Source organism: Cyanistes caeruleus, chromosome 3, assembly GCF_971803275.1.
Source record: "Cyanistes caeruleus chromosome 3, bCyaCae1.hap1.1, whole genome shotgun sequence".
NCBI classification, from domain to species: domain Eukaryota; kingdom Metazoa; phylum Chordata; class Aves; order Passeriformes; family Paridae; genus Cyanistes; species Cyanistes caeruleus.
In genome coordinates this window covers 27,729,569-27,743,576 of record NC_141703.1, presented here as the reverse complement: position 1 = coordinate 27,743,576, position 14,008 = coordinate 27,729,569, and the positions used below count along the sequence as shown (strand labels likewise).

Below are 14,008 nucleotides of genomic sequence, written 5' to 3'. Positions count from 1 at the left end.
AGCACACTCAGTGTGGGTTGCTCTTGTTTAACATAAAAGAAAAACATAATCCCTGCTCTAAGCCATTTGCAGTTTAAGGGCTGGATTGTGGCTCTAAGCAACATCCAGCAGTGGGGGGAAGGTACAGAGGGAGCTACTCCTGAAGGCATTTTTACCAAGTCTGTGGGAGCTCAAAGAGTAGCAACTGCTGATACTCTCATGTATAAACATGGGGAACATGACTGACACAAATTGGTAGCTCAGCTCTCACTCAGGGGGAGGCATGAAGCTTCTCTCTGTATCTGAATGCCAGCAATGATGCAGAGAGAAAGGTCCTCATCTCCAACCCATTTTTCACTTGTGTGGAATTACAGCAGAAGTACACACAGGGATGTTATAGGAGATTGTAGCAGAGCAGACACATTGTTCTCTTTGCCACAAATGCTGATAAGGCTACCAAAGCAATTTTCTTCCTGGGCAAACAGGCTGCAGTTGCCTAAACAGGAAGGGAAAATAGACTTGTGTTCAGCCAAAAAACTGAAGGTAGACCAAGTAAGGTACTTTTGAGCCATGGCTAGTTACACAGATTGAGCAGAGATGGCATCATGAACCATGTCTTGTGTTTGCCCAGCATATGACTTAGAGATGGCTTCCTCTTTATCACCTGCTTTTAGAGTTAGTAACTCACAAAGAGCCTTGATCTGAAAGTTTTGACAGAAATGGACTTCTTGAATCAGTACTGTTTCAGTCCTTCAGAGGAAAAAAACTTGCCCAGCCAAGGAAGGTCTTATTGCTACACATAAAAAGCATCTGTTCCTAAACAACCAGCTGTCTCTTAACATTTTTTTTTCCTGCAGGATATAAAACCAGGAAAAAATATTTTGAGTCCTCAAACTGGAAAACAAAACCTTCCAGGTAAGAACTGATACTATAGATTCAGAGATTTTATTTTCTTCTTAACATCAGAGAGGCATTTTGCCAAGAGAGAGGCAGTCAGAAGTAGGGTGTTAAGAAATTAGTTCAGGAAGGCATCTCAAAACATGGAAATCTGCCAGGTATCAAATGGGTTGCTATCTAGGGAATGAGAACAGGAAGAAAATAGAGAATGGGAAAAAGTGGAATCTGGATAATCTGGGACACTTCCTGCACTTCTACATCTGTATATAGCAAAGACAAAGTGGTGGAAAGAAGATTTATGGAGACAACAGAATATGAATGAAGTGAATGAATTTCATATGAATGAAATGAAGCTGCCTAAAAAATGGAACATTTTTAGACCAAAGGAAGAAACCAGTGGAAAACAGATGCCAACTAATGTCAGGTTAGCAAACCTGACCTTTTGCAAGTATGTATGACTTCAGAGCCCTATTCTAACAGCAGAACTATACACTTGTCCTTAAAAAATACAACACCCTGCTATGCTGGTTAGCAACCCACTACACCTGCCCATCAGAGAGCCAGACACAAAACCTGAGCAGTGGCAACTCATAAGTCTATAAAAGATGTTAGGCATGAATTGTTTAGATAAGTCTGATATAAAGAGGTACAGTATCTCAGTATGAACAAAATTCCCAGTACCCCTTCCTTTGTACATAGGATCTATACAAATATTAAGAACTCTTTAGCCTGACATAATTGTGTAACAGTAAGAATTATACCAGTATTACTATCTGAAAAAAGAAAATAAGTAATTTAACTAATTTAAGTCAATGAAAAACCTGTGTTCAAATCAGGTTTAATCAGGATTGACAAAGAGCTCAATATTCTTAATTTGGCAGTGTACCCATACTTTGGGTAAGGAGAACTTTCCAGCATTCCCTACTTTGGGAAGAGAATCAAAGAATCTGCAATGGCACCTAAACTAAGACCTCATATGGCAGCACTGAAAACCATCTACAGCCATCCCCAGCGTGGGATGAGCTTGCAAAAAGCCAGCAAAATCTAGCAGATGCCTAAATACAAATGTCTGTGCATGTTTGGACAAAAGACTGGTGAGCTTATTGTGAATATATTGTCCCTACCGAAAGGCAGAGCCTTCTCTCCAAGACCTCTGGTCAGACATGGACAGAAGTCATATTATGGAATCATAGGACGGTGTATGTTGGAAGGGTCCTTGAAAATATTCTAGTTCCTATGGTCAGGGACACCTTCCACTAGACCAAGGTGCTCAAAGCCCCATCCAAACCAGCCTTGTACACTTCCAGGAATGCAGCATTTTTACCTTGCACCTAATGTGCAGGAACAGCCGCAGGTCCAGGCTCATTTCAAAACAGCTTTGTGAAGTCAAGGCACTCTTTTCTGATACAGTGACTAAAGCCTACATTTGAGATAAGAGGAAGTTGCTTCCATCACCCCATCGATCCCCAAAATGTGCAAACCCACATGTCTGTCTTCATAAATGCTGCACAAAATAGACAGAAGATGAGTTTGAAAGGGATGCTGTCCCACTCTCCTTTTGGAGAGATAGTGTAATCCGTCACAGGCACATAAGCAGAATAGGGCAAGGGCTGCCTGATCTAGGGCAGAATTTCCTTTTCAGGTGTTTTTGTTCAGCATAAATGCATCCACCCTGAAGCCTGTGTGGACAGTACAGGAATGTAACCTTTTGATGACAAGCATATGCACCACGGATAACCTTATCAGACCTCACCACAGGCACACACAGGTTGAAAAACATTTGGCATGACAACAGAGATTTTCCTTGCATCCTAGCCAAGCTTATCTGTGCCGAGTCAATCAAACACAACAGTGTGTTGTTAAGTAATGAGTTTCCTAAAAAGGGACAAACTCTGTGTTATGCCTCATAGGAATAACAGTGTGAGTGGTCCTTTTGTGCACAAGGCTATACAAGTCAATATGATTTCAAACTAACATCACTTTCATTTGGCTGTAGTTTCTTTCCAAGAGAAAGCTGGTTATGATTTTGCAACAGTAAATGGGGAACTGTGCAGACTTTTAAGCTTGGTTATTTTTAATTACTGGTGCAGACATAGAGACACATGAAATATCTGATGAGAGGTGGGAACCACACTTCCAAAAAACTGTTTCCAGATCCCTGTTATTGAAAGCAGTCACAACTAACACAATTTTAAAAATATTTTTGTCCAAAAACAATTATGTCTGTGTTAAGAATTATGGTGTCATTACTCTGTATTAAAAAAAAAAAAAAAAAAAAGGTAATGAAATCTTTGACCTACTTAAATAAATTAAGCTCAGTCCAACCTTCTCCCTGCTGGAGTACTGAGGTTCTCCTCATCAGTCTGGGAGGGATACCATCAGTGACTCTGCCCACTAGGACAAAAACCGGTGGCATGTAGGGAACATTCTGATATTTGCTTTTGTGCATTGTCCTGCCAAGACAACAAAATGTTTTCAACAGCTCAGAGCTGTCACTGGACCCTTCTGCATGACAAAGTTTAAGAGTCATTTGTCCATATTGTCTCACCTGGAGTTCTGCTATGGGACTTCGCTGTAGTTTCAATGGTGGAAGTTTTGCTCTTGTTTCTGCCCTGCCTTTAATCACCATGGGTGGCTCTGACCTCAGAGACATCTCCTGCTGCCAGTCTTCCTGCTATTCTCAGCTGTTCTCTTCCCCAAGGACTGGTACCCCTTCTCTGTTCTGAGTGAGCAGTGAGCTCAAGGCATAGTTATCACATAAATAAATTAGTAATTTCAAAATTCAGACATACAGCGGCAGCTATTATGTGAGGTTTAAATACAAACCATAGGCCAGATGAAGTCTGCACAAACATGCCATTTTACACTGTTGGAACTGGTCATATCATTCATTATTTTATTTAGAAGTGGTTGTCATATTATCTTTTTGTCTCCCCATCTAGCAGGTTTTTTTCCTTGCAGGATTATGGTCATAGGAAAACAAAGAATGTAGGAGAATGGGTAGAAGCAATAGACAGAAACACTTCACAAGATTTTCATAGTGGTTGCAACCAGTATCAGGATGCACACATAGGCCAGGGATGTGTGAGAAGTTAGAGTCCACTAATGCTTATGAACAGTCAAGCTCTCAGGTCAGGTAAGCAGTTCACAGAATGACAGAATCACAGCATGGGTCAGGTTGGAAGGGACCATGTGGTTCATTTGGTCCAACCTCCCTGCAGAAGCAGTGTTATCCTAGAGTGCATTGAACAGAATTGCATCCAGATGGTTCTTGAGTATCTCCAGTGAGGGAGACTCTCCAATCTTAGTCTCTCTCTTCCAGTGCAGTTACCTGCACACTAAAGTTCTTCATGTTCAGGTGGAACTTCCTGTGCATCACTTTCTACCTGTTGCCTCTTGTCCCATTCCTTGTCACCACTGATGCTGGGCTTCATCCTCTGACATCCTCCCTTCAGATATTTATAAATGTTGATAAGGTCCCATCTAAGTTGTCTCTTCTTGAGTCTTAATGGGCCCAGTTACCTCAGCCTATTCTCATAAGAGAGGTGCTCCAGTCCTCTCATCATCTTTCTCACCTACCACTGGACCTGCTCCAGATGCTCCATGACTGTCTTGCAGTGAAGACCCCAGCCCTGGACACAGCAATCCAGGTGTGCCTCACAGGGCTGAGTAGAGGGACAGGATCACCTCCTGTGACCTGCTGGCAGTGGTCTTTATCCAGGTAGTTGTTTCATCATAGAGGGCAATCAGGCTGGTCAAGCATGATTTGCCTTTAATGAATCCATGCTAACTACTCCTCATCACCTCCTTGTGGATAGAAATGGCCTCCAGAATGAGGCATTTAATCACCCTTTTAGGGGCTGAGGTGGGGCTGACTAGTTCTCTGGGTCCTCCTCCTTTCTCTTTTTGAAGACTGAGGTGATGTTTGATTTCTTCCAGACCTCAGTCAGCTCTCCATGCCATGACCTTTCAAAGATGATTGTGAGCTGCTTCATTATTGTGTCTAACAGATCTCCCAGCACTCATGGATCATCCCAGAAGGGTCCCTCAACCTCTGGATTTTGAGTTTGCCGATGTCTCCCCTAACACAATTCTCCATGACCAGAGGTAGGTCTTTCTCTCAGTGGCCCATCCTCTCTTTGGAGTCTTCTCCAAGAGAAAATGGAGCCTCAGAAATTGTTTTGTCCATCATTCTTGAGGCTTCCAGGCATGTCAGTGATAGTTCATGGGCAATGCCATCAATCAGCAGCTACAAAGATCCAGTGAAGACTCTTGATACTCATCTGAAGAGAAGTATAGTAACCCTATAGTAACCCTACTTTTGTGGTGTCTGAAATTTACTCAATATGGCCTAGAAAGCTGCAGGTCAGGACATGGCCATCAATGATGTCACACCCAATCTCACATTGTGCCAAAGTTTTCTGTTTAAAATGTTATTTGTATTGTTGCTATTAATTACTTGATCATTTCATGATAAAGCATACAAACAAAAGAAAAAGTGAAGAGAAGGCATGTAATAGTATATTCACAGTTAATGGAAACTTTCACTGTGTCAATTGAGTGCAATTGATACAACCTTCAACACAGCTGAGATGGTTCAGTGTAAAACCTGGTTCATAATGCTGTGGGATTCTGCCACACATTTAATAGCCATAGCCCTAGCCTCTTCCCTGCCTAAACCTGCCTCGAAAATTTTAATTTCTAGTTCAATAATTCAAGGGCTGTTTTATGTGCAAAATCAGTATTTTCTACCATGAGTAAATTCCCTAAATTGGAAGATTAGAAGCAGATTACACTTAATAAAGAAGTAATTGCCAGACACACGGCCATTGGGACTCTAAGACACCTCACCTTTCATGCCAGGTCATCCACGCAGAAAATATTGTGACACAGTTTCCTAGTGCTACCAGATATCTTTCACCTGGAAACACTGAGAAGTCCATTTCGTATTTTCAGGCACTAAGTAAGTGGGAGTCCACAAGCCACAGGAGCTGTGACGAGCTAAAGCCCCTACATGTAAGTGCTGGTTAGTCTTTTTGTTTAAGAAAATATTCTAAATCAAACCTAGATTGATCCAGCTATAATCCATGCTGGCTATCTAGCCCATCTATAGGGACAAGTAATTATGATTTGTCCAGGATGTATGTGACCAAGATACCAAGAACACTTCTCCCAGTTAATTCTTTACAGATTAGATGTCTGGTAGCCCTGGGCAGTAGGACATGGAAATCATTCCCTTTTTCCCTTGGTCTTAAGCAACACTCTGTTTTCAATTCTAATGGCAAAATAAGAAATTATTTTTATTCAAATGAAATGCTTTTTGAACCAGCAAGAAAATAATTTAATGAATGTTACTCTTTTTATTATAGGCATACAACAACTGCCTTTCACATGAAATAATTATTAGACATTTATATTTGATAAACAGTATTGTAAATAATGAGCTCAAATGCCTCAGGGAATGAGGATATAAAATCATAGCTTCTAAAATTAAGTAATTTTTAAAGCTAAGCATGCTCAAAACATCTTTCAATAGGTGTGAGGATATGCTAAAATAAAAATAATGTTTTTTTCACCTTTCTAGTTTTGAAGTGTGACTGAATGTATTTAAAACAAAAATTTGAAGAATTTTTTTTTTCTCTGCTGTGGTTATGAATAGCAAGTTTCATCCCTGAAAGTTGTAAAATGACCGAGACATAAATCTTGCAAAAGAAATGTTTAGAATAAGCATAATAATTCAGACCTAACTGCATGGTCATAAATAGGATTCTTTAATGTATAATAGGGTCCAAAGTTTCATAACTCTCACAATAAATCTTGTTTCTGTCTGGGAAAAATGGCAGGGTCATGCTCAAGTGTGCTCATTTAGATTTATAATTTTTTTTAGCCTGGTTCATAAGACTATTGCCTCAATATCATTAGTGAGTTTTGTAGGCAATATAAATCTTGGATGGAGTTTTTGCAGAAGGCTAATAATTTGTCCTAAAAACTCATGGTTATATTGAATCATTTTCTCACATCATTAAATTAATTTTGTTTTCTCTCAAAGTCTATAAAATTCTTTCTCACAACATTCTAGACATTTCAACCCTGCATGGAAAAGAGCCATATAGAGGGATTTCACATTAAGTGGCAGTAACATTAAAACCAAAACAGGAATAACTAAAGAAAACAAATCAGAGGCTCCAGTGCCATATTTAGTACGTATCTTCAGTAAAAATCAGATGTACTGATCAGTGAAGCAATTTGCAGGCAGGAGTTAGGAGTGAGAAAGCCTGGGATTTCCTGCCAGCTGCATCACAGAGTTCCTGTCAGATGCTGGCCTCATCATTCAGCTCTTGCAATGCTGCCAAGCCCCAATATGCAAATTAATTAACCAACTCTTCACTTCACCAGCCACCGAGATTAAAAAAATATTTCTGAAAGGACCTCTTTCTTTTCTTTCTAGGCTGGTGGGGGTCCTCTTTTTCAGGTTCTCACCACTGCCTTCCAGAACTGCACACATACCCCGTTTTATCCCTGAACAGAATTAAATTCTCATGCAATCTCTTGGCTCGGGGAGGCCAGGAACTGGGCTGTTCACAAGGTATGTACCATGAGGTCTGCAGTGGAACCAAGAATTGGTAACTACTGTCCTTGGTGTGTCCTGCATGCAATGAGAATGCTCTCCCAATGATTGCATCTACTTCACTTGGATTTACAAAGACTTCATTCTCATTTGCAGGTCTCTGAACTGCTCAGGAGAAAGGTGCAGTATCTGTGCCATGCACGAAATGTGGTAACATCTAGCTTTGAATTCTGCTCAACTGTTGGCCAGACAGCTGATGAGACTTATCCAATTTCTAGAGCACTTCATCTGCTCTGTGAAATGGAAAATAGCTGTATTTATGTAAATAATAAATGAAATGCCAGGAGGTGGCAGTTGAAAATATTTACTATGCTTCCTGTGCTTTATTTGGACCAATAAAAACATGTTACTGTGTACTGCAAATGGTTTCCTCTATGCAGCTCTTCACATCAGCTTGCAATAAGAGAGGGTTCAGCTCCTGTGCTGTTACATTTGTGCCTGTCAGTGTAACCCCATCCTCACTTGCTGCAGTGGTAGGAGTATAAAAGAAGGCTCACATTTAGCCCTGCATCCTGCATGTGACTGCTTCTGAACTCCAACACACCAGAGGCAGTCCCTTAACCTTCACACAGACCAAGCACTCAGCTTTGGGAATAGTGGCTTGCAGTGGAGACACTTTTTTTTTTTAATGCTGACTTTCTGAAATTGTATTCTTGCAAGATTTAACTGCATACAAAACAACTGTTAATAAGGTCTTCTTTGATCTTTGCACAGACTTCCATGCTTATTTGATTTTACTGCACTTTGAAGTAGTAGTAGGCTATGCTATGGAAATATAGAAGGAAATCTCTCTAGAGAAACATGGAGAAATTACTACAGTTGGAGAATCATAGAAGACTGAGCTACAAGGGACCATGAGAAGTTATACACTGAAAGCATTTAATTTAGCATGGATTTTGGAAGATTACTACAGTGTAACAATGTCAAATCAATTTAAAATTGTTCTTTGCAGCACTATTGTGTTAAAAAGGAAGAATACTTGCTTCTGAATGCCTGGTGAAATGAGGTAAGTGGAACATTCCCTGTTCCAAAATAGTTTCCAACACCTGGATTCTGCCTTCCTCCCTGCTCAAGGCATTCCATAGCAGTGCAACTTCAAAAAGATATTGCACTTGTAGTTAGTGATCTCTTAGAAATACTAGAGAGAGTAGAATCAGATATGGCATACCACAAAGTTTTATGTGGTGGTTTTGTAATGAGAGAAACAATAATTTTTGTAGTAGAAGGGGAAAATGGTCCTCTGGTGTGCTTTTTTTACAGCAGCCAGGAAAAACTAGCAATATGGTAAAAAGTAATTTTATGTTTTGACCTCATTCCTTCCAAAGTGCTTTCATGTGCTATGGGATCTGAGCTGTCACCCCTATACCAATTACTTGAATTCTCTAATCTCTTTCCATTACTCTGCCAAATCTGAGTCTCTTAATCCCTTCCCTTATTGGAGGGGAAAATCTGTCCTGCACCCATAGAGATTGAAGAGATACTAAAAGGATGAGGAGAGAACCCATGCACTCGTTTGCCTTTCAGCAAGGAATAAATCGTAAAAGTGGGAAACTGCCTCAGAGTGTAAAGGAAAAGAAAGATGTGACACAGGAGTGAACCTGATTTTGTCTCCCCTGTTGTAGGCCATAAGTAAATCTGCTGAAGCAGCAGTCACACAGGGTTCAGTGTCACCAGGGGCAGAGTTAGGCCATTTTAACGTGCCTTGTGTCTGTCACAATAGACACACATGAGGGCAATTTACATTTTATTGCATTGTAGATGTGCTACTCTTACTATTCTACTTAGAGTCAGCCAGTAAAGATCTTACAAGGCAGCAGGAAAACAAGAGAAGCAAGCAGTAACTTAGCCACTAAAGCATTTATCCATAAGCCTCTAAGCATCATAAGGTGATAAAGAGGTTTTAACCCTTTTCTTGCTTTTCTGAAATGTTCTTTGAGCACTCAGAAACTGCCATGATGAACTATAGCACTCAGAAGCTCTCATACTTTTGGGAGCCCAGGAGAGTTTCCTGTTTTAGCAAAAAACCCAACAAAAACAGGCCTTTCATCTGAGGGAAAAGACCACTGTGAACCAAATCCTTTTGCCAGGAGGAGTCCCTCTGTGGTCAGCAGGCCTTCTGATTCACTGGCAAGGTTAAGAGGATACTCACCTTCCCCCAGAAACCTCCACACTTTTTTTTTTTCTTTTTTTTTTTTAGGAAAAGATGCAGGTAAGCATGAAGTAACCTGTGTGAACCAGCACAAGTCTTGAAAGTGGGAAAGCTACTCATTACAGCCATAGCTGTATTGCAAACTCTGCACCAGCACAACCACCCCCCATCCCTGCCATCCCACCCTTGAGGGTCTTGGGCTAAATGAGACACATTCCCTCTGGTTCACAGAAAACAAGAACAAGATGTTGGCTGTAATAACAACTGGCAAGTTGAAGGAAATAACGCCTCCATCTCCATAGTGGACAAAAGCCTCTCAGGAATAAAAAATGAGTTATTTCCTCTAGCAAGGGCTTCCAGACCACACTACATCAGCCACTTCACACTGGCCCGTGCCAAAACAGGACTTGTCTCTGCTAGCAGTGGTTTGGTTGTCAGACTTGCTCTCTAAGTCTCACTGCCAAGGGTTTCTGACCAACGCAAAGTTGACTCTGGGCGCTGCATCCACCTGGCAACTGGCTCTGCCAGGATGTCTTCCACTCTGAAGCTGCAAATGCAGATGCCAGCTCCTCAGCTGAAAAATACAGCTGCTAGCCCTGGTTTCCTCCTTCTCTCATTTTCAGTGAGTAGATTTGCCTTCTGATACTGTAAGCACATGAGCCTGCTGCAGGACTGGAGATCTGGGTTAAGATATGCACACTGGTCTGAGCAAGACCCAGGATTTATGATTATGCTGTGAAGCACTCAGGAGCTTTTGGGGAAATTGGATTTGATGCTTTAATATGCACAATAAAGACATCAGAGTTACATTGGTGCTTGCATTACAGCTCAAAGTTAAGTGATTTCTAGTTTTTGTGATACTTAATTTGCGGTTGTCCTGCCTCTGTCATTTTATATAGCAACTGACAGATTCATTCCAATTGTCCCAAGAAAAAGGACCATTTTGCCACATTTTCACAGGGAACAGAGAATCTAATCCCACAGTTCTCACTGAATGATGTGCCAGATCCTCATTCATACAGGCAAATTACCTTTAAAGGTTACTCATAGTGAATGGTTGTAGGATCATGCCTCCAGAAAGCACTTGTTGGTTTAATTTGCTCCTGCATTGCTTTTTGTCTCTCCTGGTATCACAACTGAAACTGCAGCCAGCCATCCTGTTTAATTCATGTGCATGTATTTTTGTCTCCACAAGTGTGAGAGGACAAGACACGAACACTGTGCTCTCAATAAAGCAGAATCTTCTCAGTGAGTAGTGTGCCAGTGGCAGTACACCAAAATTTTGAAATCAAGAGTACAGCAGGTATATAGATTTTGACAGAAGATTAAATTATAGTAGACAGTTCTATTTCCTTGCCCCCTCAATTGCTTCTGTTAATGACATATTCAGATCAATAAAACTATGTTAACTAAAACAGAAAAAGAAATTGCATCAGCTATGTTTGGAACCTGCTCCTAAATCTTTCAAATTGCTTTCCATAAATGAAGAAATTATTTTCCCAGCTCTCGTGGGAGTGAAAGTCTCCTTTTTCAGATGAAAAAAGTAACTTGCATCCAAGGAAGAAATAAAATGAATAGTGTCAGAGGGTGCTGCTTTTTTCGGGGACATTTTGCTCCACCTATATGCATGTAAATATGACAGGCATTCTTGCTTTAACCACATTTTCATTGTCAGCAATCCTCCCTTTTCCTCCGTATCTATCAGTCACTCATGACATGTCTTTACTCTTTATTGCCTGACAATACATGGCCTGTGATAACTACCAATTTTCATGTTCATAATAATTATATCACTGTTGCCATCTACTGCTTTGTTGCTTTCAAGTTGTGTTTCTGAGCTTATCATGAAAACAAAAAGCTGCTCATCAATCTGAGAAGTCATCAAACAACAGCTAGAACAACACACATTTATACTGGGAGAATGGCAGACATCCCACTGCATTAACACCACCACTGTGGAGGTTAATGACAATGCAATGCAAACAATATCCCTCTAAACTCTCATTTGAGTTTCACTCAGATTTCCTACTCAGATTGCTCCTGGAGAAGTACATCTCAGATCCCTAAATAACAAGCAGTACTGACTCTCTGAGTGATCCCTTCAGTACAGGTTTGGGAACTGTGTGAACAACAGCATTTCCAGGGTGGATTTCAGAAATTTTGGGGTTGAATATATTTTAATAGCCTGATGTTCAGAGTCTTACTAATGAACACGTGTTTCCACTTCTGTAAGATTTCTGGCCATGTGTGTTATTTGCTTAGTAATCCACAAGTGTGAATCTCAGGTGTGAATTATGTGACTTGCAAATGGCAGGGGGTGAGATGGCACAAAAGGAGGTGAAAGGTTGAGGGGGTTGTTTCTCCTCTATTAATGTCAATTGTTTCAAGGCAGGAAACGTGGCCATGGGGTCACAGGGCAGTGCTGTCCTTCCCTTCAGGCCAGGCTGGAGCTGAGTTTATTGCTGCTGGAAAGAAAGGTACCCACTGCTGTGCTCCTAACTCAGCACCAGAAGTGGTTTCTTCAAGAAATATTACAGGCCTGGAGAGCACATTGATTGTGAAAATTCTCACACACTTTCATTGTAGGGTTTTTGTCCTATAGCCACCACAGTTCCTCGTGCTGTGCTGCTACACTGATCTGCATTCAATGACAGTCTTCAGCTTGTGGAGAAATTTTGCAGTTTTACTGGCAAAGTACAGATGAAGTTCAAAAGAGGCAGATAATATTCATCAGCACATCAATTCAGTAAAACAATGCTTTTATTCATTTTGGGCCATGGAAATTAGCTGGCTACTTCTCTTCTGACACTTAGCAGTGCAAAGCTAGTGCTTTCAGACCCAAGTTGCTCTGAAGTTACCAATTTTTTATTATGTCATCACCAATTTTCTTGACTGACCCAGTCTTCTGAGCACTGATTTGGAGCAACCTGGCCTGACCTGACCTGCTTTTTCTTTCTAAAAGAATTTGTTATTTTTACAAATCTAAACTTTGGTTTCCAATTCCCTGTTATCTCAGAGAGAAATTAGCTGTATGTCCTTCAATGCTTCCAAGCAGAAAAAAATTCTCTCCACTATGATTCAGAACTGAAATACTGCAATGAGTAGATGACCCTGTCCAGGCACTATAAAAGCTTTGTCCCTGGCTCTTGTAAGAAAGGAACAGAAATGAGATGCTAGACTTCTCATCTGATTCCTTTTCCCATCATGGTTGCCAAAACTGAAGGGAGGAAAAAGCAGGGAATGGAGGGGCAAGGCAGAGCTCTCTTTATCCTTGTTCTGCTTTGTTGTTCCAGAGGGAGGTTTTCTGAGGAAGTCTGAGAAGATCAAAAGGAAGTAAAGTCCTTGAAATTTCACAGTTTCAGCTATGTTGCCATAACAGTCTATTTTTTGTAACAGTATTAGAATGACGTAGATCACTTCCTTTAGTGTCACTGCATAGGATTCATTCACTTAATTTATGTAAATTACTTATCTATAAGCATCTGGTGAAATAGTCCTGTGATAAAGGTGCTTCAGTTAGCTGTACTGTCAGTGGAGAGATATAAGAGTCTTTGAGGACCTCAGGGAAAGACCCTACTCTGATGCATTCATTTATGTGGATCTGATTGTCCTTGGCCAATTCCTTAGTTCCTCCCCTGCTGTACTGTGTCAGCCTCATCGCCAGCCTCAGAGCCACCCTTTGCATTTTGCTCAGGTGTGTTCAGACTTAGCTCCTTTTGGTGTACCCTCAGTGACAGTGGCCATGCTCTTGAAATATTGCTCCCTGGAGTCTGTTTCTCCCACTTCTTCCTCAGCTTCCCTTTTACCCCAGCCTGTGCTGCCAAACACCAGCTAATCCTCGGAGGCAGGATCGGTGGGCACAGTAGGGCATAGCTCCTGTGACAGGGAGTGGAATTTCCTGGGAGATTAACTTCTGGGTCCATGGAATGGGACTGTGCAGCCTCACAGGGAGCCATCCCTTTCCCCTTGCTGTGCTGAGAGGAGCTGCAGCTGTGCAGGTGGAGGGGAGGCCACTCATCTCTGGAGCCAGTGCTGAAAATGGCAGCGTCAACCCCAGCACGGGGCTGCTGCTCTGCAGTGGGCAGGGGGTTGTTCTGTATTGGTATTATTTGTGACTGTACTTTTCTCCTTGCCTTGAATGGTGTCTTCTTGGGCCAGATCAATCACAGCAAATTATGTCATGTAAAGCTTTCAGTATGGGTGTTGGACAATATTAATTGAATTTTTTTATGAGCTCCACAGAGAAATCAATCATTCTATAAACTAAGACTAAATAAAAATAAAATTTTAAAATTGAAGTTAAAATTAAAATTAATGTTTTGTGTCCTCCTAGTGGGCCATTTGAATATCTGGAT

The 14,008-nt window shown here is 41.0% G+C and overlaps 2 long non-coding RNA genes across 2 annotated transcripts; one reads left to right on the top strand and one right to left on the bottom strand.

The window, feature by feature from the left end:
• Positions 1 to 3,758: 3,758 nt before the first annotated feature.
• On the bottom strand, positions 3,759 to 4,540 carry LOC147654033 (uncharacterized). Its single transcript, XR_015285407.1, has 2 exons — positions 4,452 to 4,540; positions 3,759 to 4,325 (listed from the first exon to the last, which is right to left on the bottom strand). It is a non-coding gene; the product is annotated as an uncharacterized LOC147654033 (long non-coding RNA).
• A 294-nt stretch (positions 4,541 to 4,834) lies between these two features.
• LOC111922762 (uncharacterized) lies at positions 4,835 to 7,783 on the top strand. The gene is made up of 4 exons (XR_002860710.2): positions 4,835 to 4,983; positions 5,833 to 5,892; positions 7,325 to 7,462; positions 7,601 to 7,783. It is a non-coding gene; the product is annotated as an uncharacterized LOC111922762 (long non-coding RNA).
• The last annotated feature ends 6,225 nt before the right edge of the window (positions 7,784 to 14,008 follow it).